The sequence below is a fragment of the Caretta caretta genome, chromosome 2 (genome assembly GCF_965140235.1).
Source record: "Caretta caretta isolate rCarCar2 chromosome 2, rCarCar1.hap1, whole genome shotgun sequence".
Lineage (NCBI taxonomy): Eukaryota > Metazoa > Chordata > Testudines > Cheloniidae > Caretta > Caretta caretta.
In genome coordinates, this window is record NC_134207.1 from 96761887 (window position 1) to 96777294 (window position 15408).

Sequence of the window (15408 nt, forward strand, 5' to 3'; positions counted from 1 at the left end):
AACAGAGAGCAAAACAAGCTTTTTTTCCTCTGGCTAACTAAAAACAAAACAGAAAGATGAGTCTATGAAACTGATAAACAAGTAATTCTGGACTGTAGCAGTTGCCTGCCTTAAAGGAAACAATATTTTCTGTATTTGACAGAAAATGTCAGTCACCATTCTCACCCTCATTCAGAGCCCATGTGCAGAGACTGACCAAACTACTGAGCCAAATTACATCATACAAGCATATTATATAGTAGTTTCATTTGGACAAAATGTTGCAAACATTTATCCATGTATCCATATTTTGTGACCTAAATGAAAACTGCTTTTTTTAAAAAGTTGCTGAGTCCTAATAACTCTGAGTCCTGATAACTCTCATAAAATTCATTGAAATTTGTGGGTACTTCTGAAAATCAGGTCACTTCTATTTAGGTGTCAAAACCTTGGTATATAAGAGTCTACTGTAACTTTAGGCATCCAGGTTTAGAAAATATGGTTCAAGCACTTACACTTTCTTTGCCTCTATTGAGCACAAGACACCAAGAATTTTTAGTTTGTTTTTTTTTAATTCAATTACTGTGATTCTCAAACACTTAGATTGAGGGTATGTCTTCACTACCCACCGGATCGGCGGGCAGCGATCCATCCAGTGGGGATCGATTTATCGTGTCTAGTCTAGATGTGATAAAACGACCCCTCTGAGCGCTCTCCTGTCAACTTCTGTACTCCAGCGCCATGAGAGGCACAGGCAGAGTTGACGGGGGAGCAGCAGTAGTCGACTTACTGCAGTGGAGACACCATGGTAAGTCGATCTAAGTACGTTGACTTCAGCTACGTGAATCAGATTGATCCCCCCTCCCGCAGGAGGCTTAGTCAATTGCTATTACTTAGATTACATTTTTTAAAAATTAGCATACATATATAAACTCAGCAGGAATTGCAGGAGTAATGGTCTCAAGTTGCAGTGGGGGAGATTTAGGTTGGATATTAGGAAAACATTTTTCACTAGGAGGGTGGTGAAACACTGGAATGCGTTACCTAGGGAGGTGGTGGAATCTCCTTCCTTAGAAGTTTTTAAGGTCAGGCTTGACAAAGCCCTGGCTGGGATGATTTAATTGGGGATTGGTCCTGCTTTGAGCAGGGGGTTGGACTAGATGACCTCCTGAGGTCCCTTCCAACCCTGATATTCTATGATTCTATGCATTGTAGCAATGTTTTTACACATTTTACTTTGTTGTCCTGGATCTTCTCTTGGTTTGTTATCTTAGGTTTCCTTTAGATTTTGGTTTTTTTTTACTCTCCTTAGTTGTTATGTAGGAAAATCCCTCCTGATTAAATGCAAACTATTCAACTAGTCTATCATACCTCTGTGATTAAAATATGAACCGGTTGTTTTGGTAAATTATTTTGCCCTGAGGTTTTGATCAAACAGATTTGTCACTGCTGGGGAGAAGGGAACAATCAAAATTGTTACTGATATATGGACAAGAGACAACTATCACGCAATCTCCAACTGAAAATCATCTTTGAGTTCTTAGTTGGATACATGTTGAAAAGAAAAAACTAATTTTAACACGAGATGTTTATTTTGATGCAATACATGATATTGAACAAACACATACACTGAAAATATTTGTATTTAACTGTGAACAGAAGGTAACATTTTGGTATTCTGCATATCTTGGGAGTTTTGTAGGTCTGTGATTTATTTAGTTTTCAAAATTACAGGGGAAAACACTGGTTTTAGTAAATCTGATTAATGTGAATGAAATTACCACCATGTATCTATTTTGTAAGTGAAAATCCTCCATATTTTAAAATGCACAAATCTTGTGAGTGCGTGAATGTTATTTGTTATATGTTAGTGTTAAGAAACAAATATTCAGCTACTCTTACAAGCTTCTTGATCACAAAGCCTACCTCTCTTGAGAAATTGTCATAATGGAAAAAAATGGAAAAGTAAATCTATGATCTCTTTTCCCCAAATAGATATGATACCATAGCTATAGAATAGGACATCAGTAAAATGCAGCTTCTTAGATATTGAACTGCAGTTACATTTCAGCTAGAGCTGCCAAATTTCTCTGTTTTAAATAAAACTTAGATATCAATGTTTCAAAGACAAATTGCTGGATTTCTATCAGTTCAAGAAACAGTATACTAACTGTCCTTGAAATTTCCTGTTTAATTAAAAAAAAATCCACATCACACTAGATCTCAATAAATAGTTAAAACAGGTTGAGAGTCATATGTTAGGATAAAGATATTCAGGCCTGTCTGCAAAGGCCTGTACTTTAAGAATTTAGGTGTATTCTTATCACTTGGCTAGTTCCAGAGGTATAAAAGAAAGAATCAAAATCACTGTCTGCTGGTGTAAGGGCCTTCTCTTACTGTGACAGTCTGAGGCCCTGTTCTTAGGCTAAGGCCTTTGGCCAAGCAGCAGAGGCAGCCATAAGCTAGGAAGCAAACAGTCACATCCTCACATTCCAAACTAGTCACATTGAAATAAGGTGCTATTGGGCTGTTAGGCACTATCAGGACAGGATTGTATTCCTATCACCTCCAGAGAAAGGGAAGTGCCTAGAAAATGTAAAAGGAACCTTAGTTTGATAGCATCCTGTCTGGCAAGAACTCACTTATCAATAGCTGGGATGTGAAATCCTCACTTCTGTATTGTCTTGTCATTATAGTTCCCACTTTGCTATTGTTTGTCTGTATAATCTCTGTCTGGTTCTGTGATTGTTCCTGTCTGCTGTAAAATTAATTTTGCTGGGTGTAAACTAATTAAGGTGGTGGGATATAATTGGTTACATAATCATGTTACAATATGTTAGGATTGGTTAGTTAAATTTCAGGAAAATGATTGGTTAAGGTATAGCTAAGCAGAACTCAAGTTTTACTATATAGTCGGCAGTCAATGTGGGAGGGGGTGGGCGTGGGCATGTGGGTGAGGGAGATGGGAACAGGGAATGGGGGTAAGAAAATTGGAATCATGTTTTGCAAAAGGGGGAAATGGAAACAGGGAATGGGAGTAAGGAAGTTGGAATCATGTTTGGCTAAGGGTAGGAATGGGAACAGGGACACAGGTGTAAGGCTCTGTGGTGTCAGAGCTGGGAAGGAGGATACTAAGGAAGGAAACTGGAATCATGCTTGCTGGAAGTTCACCCCAATAAACATCGAATTGTTTGCACCTTTGGACTTTGGGTATTGTTGCTCTCTGTTCATGCGAGAAGGACCAGGGAAGTAAGTGGGTGAAGGAATAAGCCCCCTAACATCATACTACACCTGTATCCTGATATAATGCGGTCCTTGGGAGCCAAAAAATCTTACCGCATTATAGGTGAAACTGCGTTATATTGAACTTGCTTTGGCCTCAAGCATTTCCTTTATTAATAATCATTTCCCACCCCCTGACTGACCTCTCAGAACTCCCGACCCATCCAACGCCCACCCCTCCCTGTCCCCTGACTGCCCAGACCCCTATCCACACCCCCTGCCCCCAGAACCTCCGAACCATCCAACCCTCCCTGCTCCCTGATCACCTCCTGAGACCCTCTGCCCCTTATCCAGCCCCTCGGCCCTGGCCTGGCACCCTTAACACGCTGCTCAGAGCAGTGTGTCGGAACCAGACATGCTGACACGGTGATTCGCTGGAGCGTGCAGCCCCGCCCCACAGAACGCAGCTTTACTGCGTTATATCCGAATTCATGTTATATCGGGTTGCGTTATATTGTGGTAGAGGTATACTTAGCTTGCAAAATACTTGTTTAAATATTACTTAATAAAAGGGATTTTTGAACTGACACCATCATTTTATCCATATATGTACTCTATTTTCAGACTATATTACAAAGCTGAATTTTTGCTAGCTGTAAGGAAGTGAGTGTAACCATGCATTTTTATTACTAGCTTTTTGTATTTCGTGTTTGACTGTCGTTGGACTACATTTTCTTTGTTGATTTCATATTGCTTCTGAAATGGTTTAAAAATGTGTCATCTCTTTGTTTGAAGTCTGGTGTAAGTAACTTAAGTGTCAACTTTTTGGTAGATAAGGCATGTGTTCACAAGTATTGTAAACACAATAACAATGTCATGGTTGCTTTAGTGACTGATACTTTGGAAGAGGCCAGTCTGGCTAGTGTCTACCCTCTGGAACGATGGAGCTGTTCAAGAGTGTGAGATCCCATAATCCTCAAGTGATCTGAAGTAGTTGTCTGTTGTAGATAGAGTCTTGTAGATAGAAGCTTAAAAATATAGTTCTAACTCTCATGGATAAAACAACTCTTATGGGTAAAACAGAAAAGGTCTTTAGTATCCTTCTGATATACTAAAGATATGTTGAGAGGTTCTTATCTTTCTGCATTACGAATCCACCAGCTCATAGATTTGCTATACCTGGACCAGCAATGTTAATGCAACTATGCATGAAGGGAGACACATGTTGAATCTAGTCTTCTCACTGGTCTTGGCTATCTGCAGGGTAGTTATTGTCCTTATGGGGATTACAGGATCATTCATTATAGTGTAGAGTTCAACACTGGGGATAAAACAAATTCCCTTCAGCTAACCATGCATAATAAATGTTGCCCATTATATCATGCGGGATTTGTAGAAATGCTAACACTCTCAGACTCAAGCACAGTCCTTTCAAGGATAATTATAGAGTAATGAACTCTCTGTACCCTTTACTCTGAGAGTACAGTGGTTCTGATCTAAGGGATCATGTGGAGATATTTCACAGAAGTAACAAACAGCCTGAACACCTTCTTCAGAACAGTGGACGATCCTCGTTTTTCAGTGTCCATGCCTCTGAAGATAGCAATTAGTAGCCATGTGATTCGTTCTGCTAGTTTTTTTGGAAGAACAAGATTTTTGTCAGGTTTGATGAGCTAAGTAAAGGAGTTCAAAACCTTCAGAATTGCCGTACTAGAATGCAGCACTCTGTCTTAGAAAGAAGCATATTACCACAACCTACAAATAGAGAGGAAAATCTTTGGGTATTTTTAAGACTTCACTCACCCCAAATGTATTTGGAAACTATAAACTAATTTCTAACTAGAAAAAAATCCTAGAAAAAGTGATGATATGTACATAATGACTCTATCCCAGGTTCCAGTATGCGTGGATACAGCATTAAATGTGTCCTGTTCAGAGTCATAAGCAAGAGAGATAGTGTGTATATATAGTTGTTAGAGTCGGGAACTGGCAGTTAAGAGGCCTGAGTTCAACACCTAAATCTACCTCCAACCCACAATGTGAAATTGTACAAGTCATTTTATATTGCTGTGCCTTGTGTCACGGGGTTCACTTACCATTGGGCATCTCCTTGTGGCTGAGTCTGGGGATTTATTCTACTCAGGTCTGATGCCTCCCCTTCAGACAGATTGGTCTCAGGACTCGCAGTGCTCCCTCTTTGTGACTCAGCCCTCCAGCCAGGTCATTGTATAGACCTCCCCTTCAGAGGTATCAAAGTCCCACTGGGTTAACTTTCTGCATGCCATTCCAGACAATCTTCTGATCCAAGGCCAGGTCCTATGCCACTTCCTCAGCAGCTGGGAATCTGGGCCTGCCTACTACTGCAGCTTTCAGCCCACGGATTCTTTGTCTAGCAACCACGATCTGCTTGCTCCAGCCTCTGTTGCTATTTCTCTGGACTCCTTCCTACTTCCCTTCTCTATCTCCTGGTACTGCCTCTAAATTTACCAGCCTAAACTCCCTCATCCTGTGGGAAACTGTACACTACTTCTTTCTTTGGTTTCTTGCCAGACTCTGTAACCCCAAACACACCTCCCTTCTCCTAGGGCGTGACTGCAAACTACTTCCCCCAAAGCCCTGTTCTTCTTCTTCAGGTTTGTGGCATAGAAGACTCATTTCCTGAGTCTATGACTGTCATGCATTGTACTTAGTATCTTTTTCATGACTTAGAGTCTCGCACCTTTCCCCGTATTCTTAGAGAATTGCAGAAAAGCTTTTTTTAAATGGGCCATGTTTTCCTAGGTTTTTCTGCTGTGTTATTAGAAATAAATTACTGTTTAATCTACAATGCCCTGTTATAATTCCAAATAGAGCCACTTTGCTCCTCCTCCCAGGGCCTTGGATTATGTCAACATTGTCAACTGTAAGGGATAGACTCAGAATTTTTTCCCATTTGTTTCATTTGCCAACAGTTCTTGCCATTCCTTCCTTACCTCATTTTTGATTAGGTGTTTACATTCTTGTTTGCCTAAGGGAATTCCTAGGTTCATGATTAATAGCACTTTTTTGCCTGTTTATCAGCCAATTTGTTGCCTGCTATCCCTATATGTGCTGGGATCCAGGCTATTACTGTGATTATATGCAGTGGTGACAGTTCAGTTATTAGCAGTAATATTTCATTAAAGATATTGTCATTTCTGCTGGCAGAGTTATCACTGTAAAATTGTCTGTGGCCCTGATAAGGAGTCACACAGGTTGGCTACAGCAGTTGGCCACACATCTGAAGTCCAATTTAGTGCCAGTATAATCCCTGTTAGCTCAGGATTGATTGATACAAAGTTAGTTAGCATTACAGCTTTCTTGAGTCTGAGTGAGGCACACAGAGAGCTTTTCCCATTTGTCCTGTATTTTCCTCACTGGAGCAATCTGTATATATTTGGCAATAGTGTCCCCACTTGTCACCAATATATGGATTTGCTATATTTTGTATATTTATCAGTCTTCTCCCTTTTATGTATTTCACTATATAATTCCATGTCTATCTCGGGGGGAAAGTTTTCCAGTGAATATTTTCACATAACTATAAATTTTGGTCTCTTTTAATCCTCTTTTCGTTAAGATCCTTTATCAACTTCTGTAGCCTACTCACCATGGGGAATTTTGACGGTTTCTTGTCCTCCACTTAATTCCCAATGATCATTATTTATTAGCTTTGTGTTATCATCTTTGCTATTACATAGTACTTTGGCCCAAAGTTTAAGTCGAGGAGCTTCATTCTAAGAGTGATAGGCATTTCACTGGCTGCTGTTTATAGTACATGAAGAGGTATAGTAATGAAGGCATCATGTGTGATATGCAGTGCCTGTGTTTGGATATAGTCTAGTTTTCTCAGATTCCTTTCATTGCTGATCCAAAGGCCTGGCATCTATACTCAATAATTGGTCTAATTATCGCTTTGTATAATATTGTGACCATTTTCTTATCTGCTCCTCAGAATGTTTCAGAGATCCTTTTCAGTAAGTTAATTCTGCATTTTCACTTTTCTTTAATATTTTCAATATGGTCCCTCTAAGTGAGCTTATCAAATATCACACCTAAGAATTTTTAATTTTTTACTATATTTAGCTGTTCATTATATCGGTATAAATTTACAACTTTTTGGATTTTCCTTTTTGTGAAGCTCACTCCCTTAATTTTGCTTAAGAAAAATGGGAAGCTCCACCTGTTTTCCCTTATACACTTAAGTGGATTATTGATTCTTTTGGCAGCTCTTTCAAGGTTTCTGCTTTTGGTCCATATGACCAGTCTCGCCCCGGCTTCTCCAGCAGCAGATGTGTGTTTGTGCAGGGCAGTGCTTACCTGGGCGGTCAAAGGAACTCCCCTTCCTCAGTTCCTAGCTCCACGTGCTGCCTCTGCCTGCAGGCACTGCCCCCCGGAGCTCCCATTGGCTGTGGTTCCCAGCCAATGGGAGCTGCAGAACCAGGTCTTGGAGTGGAGCAGAGCACAGGCAGCATGGGGAACTAGGAGCTGGAGGTTGCCACTTCCCAGGAGCTGGGTAGGGAACTTGCCCCAGCCTTGCCAACCTCTCTTCCCCCAGCTGTGATGCCCCTCCCCCTGAGCACCCACCACGCTCTCTCAGCCGCAACCCCCACAAACACCCACAGAGCCCTCTGGGCTGCCACCCGTGGCACCCCCAGGGCCGCCCCTCTGAATCTTGCCCCCCCACCACAAAGTTTTAGTCAGGAGTATATAGTAAAAGGCACAGACAGGTCACAGGCCATGATTTTTTGTTTACTGCCCGTGACCTGTCCATGACTTTTACTAAAAATACCTGTGACTAAAACATAGCCTTACATATGACACAGTTGTCAGCAAATAACATGATCCCTATTCCTGTACTCAGCTCCTTAGGGAGGTCATTTATCATGATGTTAAAGAGGGTAGGGCTAATTCCATTCTCCTGTGGAAATCCATTTCCAACTGAATATACGTTGGAAAAAGCTTTCCCTATTCAGACTTGTGTAGGTCTTTTGTTTAAGAAGTCCCTTCTCCATCTGTACATTTGCCCCATAACATCCATGGAAGCCCGTTTTATGAAGTAATCTCTCTCTCCATAACACAGCATAAGCTTTCTCTATGTCCAGGAAAGTTGTTATTGTGAATTCTTTGGTTCTCAGGTTTTTCTGTGGTTCTGTCTCTAACCTTACAGTGTGGTCAATCTCATTCCTACCTCTTCTGAACCCACTTTGCATTCCATCTATGAATTTATTTCTCTCTGGGTGTTGTACCACTAATCTCTCCATTATCATTCTTTTCATTGTTTTACTTCAGCAGGCTGTGAGGGCAATGGGTTTTTGTGTCGAGTCTTGAGCACAACTTACCTGACTTCCTCACTGGGACAATAATTGCATGGTTCTGGTCCTTAGATATTTCACTATTTTGCAATATGTTGTTATATAATTTTAGTAGCACCTCGAGCTTCCTTCACTTAAGTGTTAAGCTTTTCAAAGCTTATTTTGTCCTTGCCTGGTGCAGTGCTTTTGCTGCTTATTACCATTGTTTGGAGTTCTCTCCTACTAAAGTTTTCATTTAAAATAATATCCATATCCTCCTTCCGTCTCTTCAGCCTCACAATTATCCTTAAAGAATGTTCTTTTCCTCTCCCTAATTTGTCCTCTGATCCTCATCTTTACTTTTTGAAACATGTGGCCAGAATTTACACTTTTTCTTTGCTGGAGTTTATTACTCCATGCCCTGCAATTGTTGCTCTTACTCTTTATTCCATTCATTTTCCTAATTTGTTTATATACCTCTGCTGCATTGGTAATTTTATTTTCTTTGCTATAGTCTGTTTCCCAGCTTTCTCTTTTTGCCCTTTTTAGAGCCCTTTGTGCACCTGCCTTGCTTTTTTTAAAATATATTTGATTAAGTCTTCACTGTTTAAGGAATTTTTTGCTTTTCTGTATGCCTTATTCCTTTTCCTAATTTTACATTCCTTGTTCTACCATGAAATGCTTTTCCTATCTTTAAGTAGTGTTCGTATCCTAAGAATAGGTAGGCTGGTTGTCTTTAGAACACCCATAGTCTTCATTTAATACTTTGCTCAATCACATATTCCTCACTTTTGTTTCTAAAGAGTTTTCCATTTGCCTTTTTTTTTTAAAGATTCTAAGTGGAGATATTATTCCTGTCTTCAATGTTCCCTTTTTTCTTAATATGTAATTAATGTTGGGAAGTGGTCTCTACCCAGTCCTTTCTCTCTATAATTTTCCCAGCTGCATTTACTTGCTATGGTGCTAAAAGCAATTCCCAGATCCAGGCATGAGAATAGGGTTGCCAGGAGTCTGGTGTTCGACCGGAATGCCCGGCTGAAAAGGGACCCTGGTGGCTTCGGTCAGTCGCGCCATTAAAAGTCAGGTCGGTGGCACAGTGGGGCTAAGGCAGGCTCCCTACGGTTCCCGGAAGCAGCCGGCATGTCCCTGTGGACCCTAGGCGCAGGAGTGGCCAAACAGGCTCCGCGTGCTGCCCCCACCCCAAGCACTGGCTCCCGCGGTTCCTGGCCAATGGGAACTGTGGGGGTGGCGCTTGCAGGCAAGGGCAGCAAGGTGACCCCCCTGGACTCTCCACCTAGGAGCTGGACATGACAGCCACTTCCAGGAGCCACCTGAGGTAAGTGCCAACCAAAGCCTACACCCCGAACCCCCTCCCACACCCCAACCCACTGGTCCAGCCCTGAGCCGTCTCCCACACCCAAACTCCCTCCCAGAGCCTGCACCTTCTCTCACACTCTGAATCTCTCAGCCTCAGCTGGAGCCCCCTCCTGCACCCTGAAATCTTCATCCCCAGCCGCACCCCCAGCCAGAGCCCTTACCTCCCTGCACCGAACTCCCTGCCATGCCTGGAGCCCCCTGCCACACCATGAACTCCTCATCCCTGGCCCCACCTGAGCGCGCCACCCCAGATGGAGCCCTCACCCCCAACCCTCTGCCCCAGCCCGGAGCCCTTTCCTGCATTCTGAAATCGTCATTTCTGGCCTCACCCCAGAGCCCACACCCCCAGCCAGAGCCCTCCCTCCCTCCCACACCCCAACCCTCTGCTCTAGCCTGGAGTCTCCTCTCACACTCCGAACCCCTTGACCCCATCCCAGAGCCCTCTCCTGCACCCCAAACACCTCATCCCCTGCCCCACCCCAGAGCCTGCACCCCCAGCCAGAGCCCTCATCTTCCCTGCACCCTAACACCCTGCCCCAGCCCTGAGCCCCCTGCCACATCACAAACCCTTCATCCCCTGCCAGAGCCCGCACCCCCAGCTGGAGCCCTCATCCCTCTGGCACCCGAACCCCCTGTCCCAGCCGGGTGAAAATGAACGATGGTGGGGAAGAGTGAGCAATAGAGGGAGTGGGGAATGGAGTGAGCTGGAGTGGGGCCTTGGAGAAGGGGCACAGCAGGGCAAGGGTGTTTTGGTTTTCTGCAATCATAAAAATTGGCAACCCTACATGAGAAGCTTTCAGCAGCTGTGTTTAACCTGGTAGGTGCTCCATTTAATGTTACTGAATTATTGTCTTCAAAACATTGCTTTAAACATTTTACATTTTTATCATTTTTCTTCCCCACAGTCTATTGTGACTATTCAGATCACCACAGATAATGATATGACATGTGCAATTAATTATTTTAGGCCCATAGCCTCTAGTTTCCTGCATGAGTTATAGACCTTATAAAGTCATAGAAATACTGAATGGTTTTCTATTGGTATTTATTATAATATTATACTCAATATTAGCTTTTTAACCTGTACTTCAAGGTAATTCAGGTTTTCCTTAATGAAGGTGCAGAAGTCTCCAGCTTTTCCTATTTTTCTATCATGTCTATATATGCCACATCCAGGGAATTCATAGCCTACTTTTTCTATTCACCAAGTCCCCTGTATGCATATGCGTCAGGATTTGTTTTCATATCAATAATATTTTTCTTTAATTCCTTACACTCTGGGCATTCCAGCTGAAATAGGTTAAAATTCTTTTAATCTTCAATATTTCCTTCACTTAAGAAAGCATGAAATCATTGCACTGATAGATTGCTAGCTCATAGGTACTTTTCAGCAACTTTTATTATAATTCTTATTTTCTCTGTTTTCTTTCCTGTTTGAGATGTACAATTCATTACTTCAATAATAAACACAATGAATCTCTGTTCTATAAGTAGCATGTCATCTCCTTTTACCCCAATGTCACTTCCTTCCCATTATTCTGTTGCTGGCTATTCCCTTTCTCTATATCAGGTTTTCTTTTTTCCTCTTTTAGATCTCTCGTAGCAGCTCCTGCTTAAGATATTATTAGTAATTTTGGTTTATTTCTCTAGCTTGCTTTGCCTCAGTACATCTTTTATATGCTGAGCTGTTTTCCTGCACAATTAAAACATTTTTGTTCTGTCCCTTCCTCACAGTCATCGTATGAATATTCATCTCCACACTTACGGCATTATATTTTCTCTTTGCAGTTATTTTCTACGTGACCAAATCTTTGACACCAGTAGCTTTCCACAGGAGAAGGAATATAGGGCATAGTCCATAATAAATTTGATATCCTAAAGTTACTGTATCTGGTAGCATTCTTTCCTTAAATGTGACCAGCCCAGCTGTCAGGGGTTTACTATCATCTCCCCTTCTGCTCATTAGCCTCTTAGCCATTATCACCTGATCTTTACCTATTCACTGGTTTATTTCTTCTTCTGACATTTCATCAGGCATATCACATACTATTCTTTTTGTTTCTGTGAGGAATTTAGGTAGCTAACAGCTTTTTTTATTTTACCTCAGCTAGCATGCTTGTCTTAAGGAGCTTCCACACATTTTTTGATTCACTCTGCAGTCCTCAGGGGATCAATATCATGTATCTTTGTTCCCTTAACAAGAGATTTTACTATTATGTAATTTGCTCCATTTCCCCTTTCTGCCCTCCTATTTGCTGGCCCTTCTTCTGGTCCTCGACAATCTAACCCTTTTTGTTTCTTCTTTGTTTACATCCAGTCTTTCTCAGTGTTTTCCCTTTCTTCACTGGCTAGCCTGGATTCAGTTTCATTTGTTGGCTCTTCCATCTCACTCTGTCTAGCCTGTCAGGCAAAGCCTCTGCCAGCCACAGTTCAGCCAGCCAGTAGCCTAATGAGTCCTTTGTCAGCAGCCAACCCAGCCATTCATCTCAAACTCTTGTTCCCGCCGACCCAGCAGACCTCTTCTGTTCTCAGCTTGCTGGCTTTATACAGGTTCAGCCTGTCCCTGCGAAGCTGTGCTTCATCATCGATTAGCCTTTCAGGCCCTGGCTCTCCCACAGTACAGCCTATCAGGTTAATTGTCATAATCTGCTCTGCTTTGTGTGGATTGGACACCCCTTCACACCTTGGTTTCCATGCTTGTGAAGTGGGAAGAATTTTAATATTTCTTTGGGATCCTTGGGGGTGGGAGAGGGCAAGAGGATAGATGAGTGTACTGTATAATTTATATTGCCTTATCAGAATAGAGACTATGGTGATGAACACCATAGCAAATTCCTAGGATTCCTTTATTTTGTTCATATCTTTTCTGCCATTATCTTTTTTCAGTAGTCACTGATATGGTGGTTTGCTGGACTCAGCTAAACTACTTGGAGAACAGGATAGTTATCCTGATAATCACTAGAAAGTGATACTTAGTGACTCTGTGAGATCCAACTTGGAGAGGTATGGCTTTGATTAGATCAGGGATCGGCAACCTTTGGCATGTGGCCCGCCAGGGTAAGGCCCCTGGTGGGCCGGGCCAGTTTGTTTACCTGCTGTGTCCGCAGGTTTGGCTGATCACAGCTCCCACTGGCCACGGTTCATTGCTCCAGGCCAATGCGGGCTGTAGGAAGTAGCATGGGCCGAGGGATGTGCTGGCTGCGGCAAACCGCAGCCAGTGGGAGCTGCAATCTGCTGAACCTGCGGACGCGGCGGGTAAACAAACTGGCCCGGCCTGCCAGGGGCTTACCCTGGTAGGCTGCATTCCAAAGGTTGCCGATCCCTGGATTAGATAATACATAAATACGTATTTGGCTCATTTTTTACTTTGAAGTGGTCAGATGGTGTCTCATACATATACGTTGAATCTGATTTGGCCTATTTAGGTCTTTGGACATCCAGTACACATTTGAGAGCAACTTGACAGTCTTCTTTAAGCAGGGATTTGTATCTGAAAGATGTTGTGAAGTTCTTATATTCCACAGTTCTTATTGTGCATTTAATTTCTTCACACAGAAGATTCCTTTTAAAACATATATGTATACATTAAACCTCCATTGCATTGTTCTAATGAACATTTTATAGCAAAAATGCTGTGCTCTTAAAATTTTTAATAGATGCACTTTTCTGGTGGTCTGAAGGCTAAATAAAACAATATTTATTAAGCAATTTTGCATTAAACTGTAACCACAGAAAAATATGCATCTTCTGAAACTTGCCACTGGTGTGCAGTGTAGACTTAGAAATGCCTCTGTAGAGAGTGATAGCTCTTTTGTCATTAAAACAGAAAGAATTTTCCCTTTCTGGTAGTTGGAGTATTAAAGCATATGTACTCTAGCTGGTCTCGTTTTAAAAAAAACAGGTTGATTCTAAGCCTGGTTCCCACTGGAAATGACAAATCACTAAAATTGGCAATTGCTGGCACTCCCATTAGCAGTGCCAGTATCAGCAGAGGTGCTTGGAATTGACTGGATATGGAGACTAAACTAGTATCCTTCACCCTTAGGTTGAGGAACATTTTCAGAGCAGTGTTAGAAGCTAGATTTTGGTGCTGCTCTTTCTTTTCTGGGGGAAAAAGTAGGAAACCCAGAAATCAGTCACCAGAGTTATTCATCTTGCACTAGAAATAACTCACTCATAAAAAATATCTCTGAGCACCGTTCAAGAAAAAGTATTCTTCCAAACTCTCTCTCTATTTTTCATTATAGCTTATGGCTTATGACTCTTCTTTACTTCAATATCTTAGTATTACAGCTCTATGACCATCTTGATGTACTTTCCTCATGGTAAAGAAGAGACAGGACTCCAATGTACTGAATGAGATCCTATGTTTTGATGTTTACATCATAAGCTAGTACAGATGGGTATAACTCCTTTGAGGTTTTTAAGGTCAGGCTTGACAAAGCCCTGGCTGGGATGATTTAGTTGGGGATTGGTCCTGCTTTGAGCATGGGGTTGGACTAGATGACCTCCTGTGGTCCCTTCCAACCCCGATATTCTATGATTCTATGAACTCCACTACAGCCAGAGTGGCTATGTCCCTATACTATCAAAATGTATTTGTGTATCCTTCCAACCTAGCTCGTCCCTAGGAATTTTGCACAAGGTATGCATGATAAAAGGAGTATATTTAGCCTTTCCTTAAAAAGTCACCTTCATTGGAGCTCAATTAATATGAACACATTGAATTAAATATGGTATTCTTCAACTAGTAAGTGCTTTAGGGAAGAGGCTGAAGGAGATGCATTCAGCCACATAATGAGTTTATTTTTTTCTCAGTAGTCCTTTAAGAAGTTCTACCACCACTTATATCATCTCAGATATCAGCTACAGAAAAGCAGTATATCAAAGCAGTGCAACCTCCTAATGGCTGAAACTTAAAGTGGTCTTGTTCATTTGTTGGCGCTACAGGGCTTGTGACCTGCCGTTCTTTCAGCTAGTCTCAGAGTTTGTTCCTTCCTCATTTAAAATCACTAAATATGTATCCAAATAAACTAATGCTCTAAAAGAGGGAAAGGTCACAGAAAACAGAGAAAACAATTAACCAGAATGGAAGAAACTGTAAAGTGGCAAGTGTCTGAGCAAGAATCAGTGGCAGACTGACAATCAACTGAAGAGTAAATTAAAGCTTAGTGGCCTGATTCTCAATTGCCATACACCTCTGGGAAGTTGTTTTCATCTGTGGTGTAAAGCATTACCAAAACCAATATAGTAGCAAGTTAAAGCCATTTTGCATTTGTGTAAATGACTACACCGTGACTGCATTGGATTGGAAAGTGAAATAGAAAAGAGCAGTTATAGAGTTGAAAAGAATGAAGGACAAAAAGGAACAAATTCTTGTGCTGCATTACAATAGCATAATGTTTGTTTCAATTACGAAACATATAAGGGAGGTCTTTGTGTGCTTTTTGATGTGCAATGAAAAGAATCACTGTCCACTCCAAGGCAAAGCTGCAACCATCCTCTCAGATGCATTTGC

General features: G+C 41.7%; 1 protein-coding gene across 2 annotated transcripts in view; it reads left to right on the forward strand.

Annotated features, from left to right (window-relative positions):
• Positions 1–15408, forward strand: part of CCDC102B (coiled-coil domain containing 102B) — a 361276-nt gene that overhangs the window by 55007 nt on the left and 290861 nt on the right. The window lies entirely within an intron of this gene.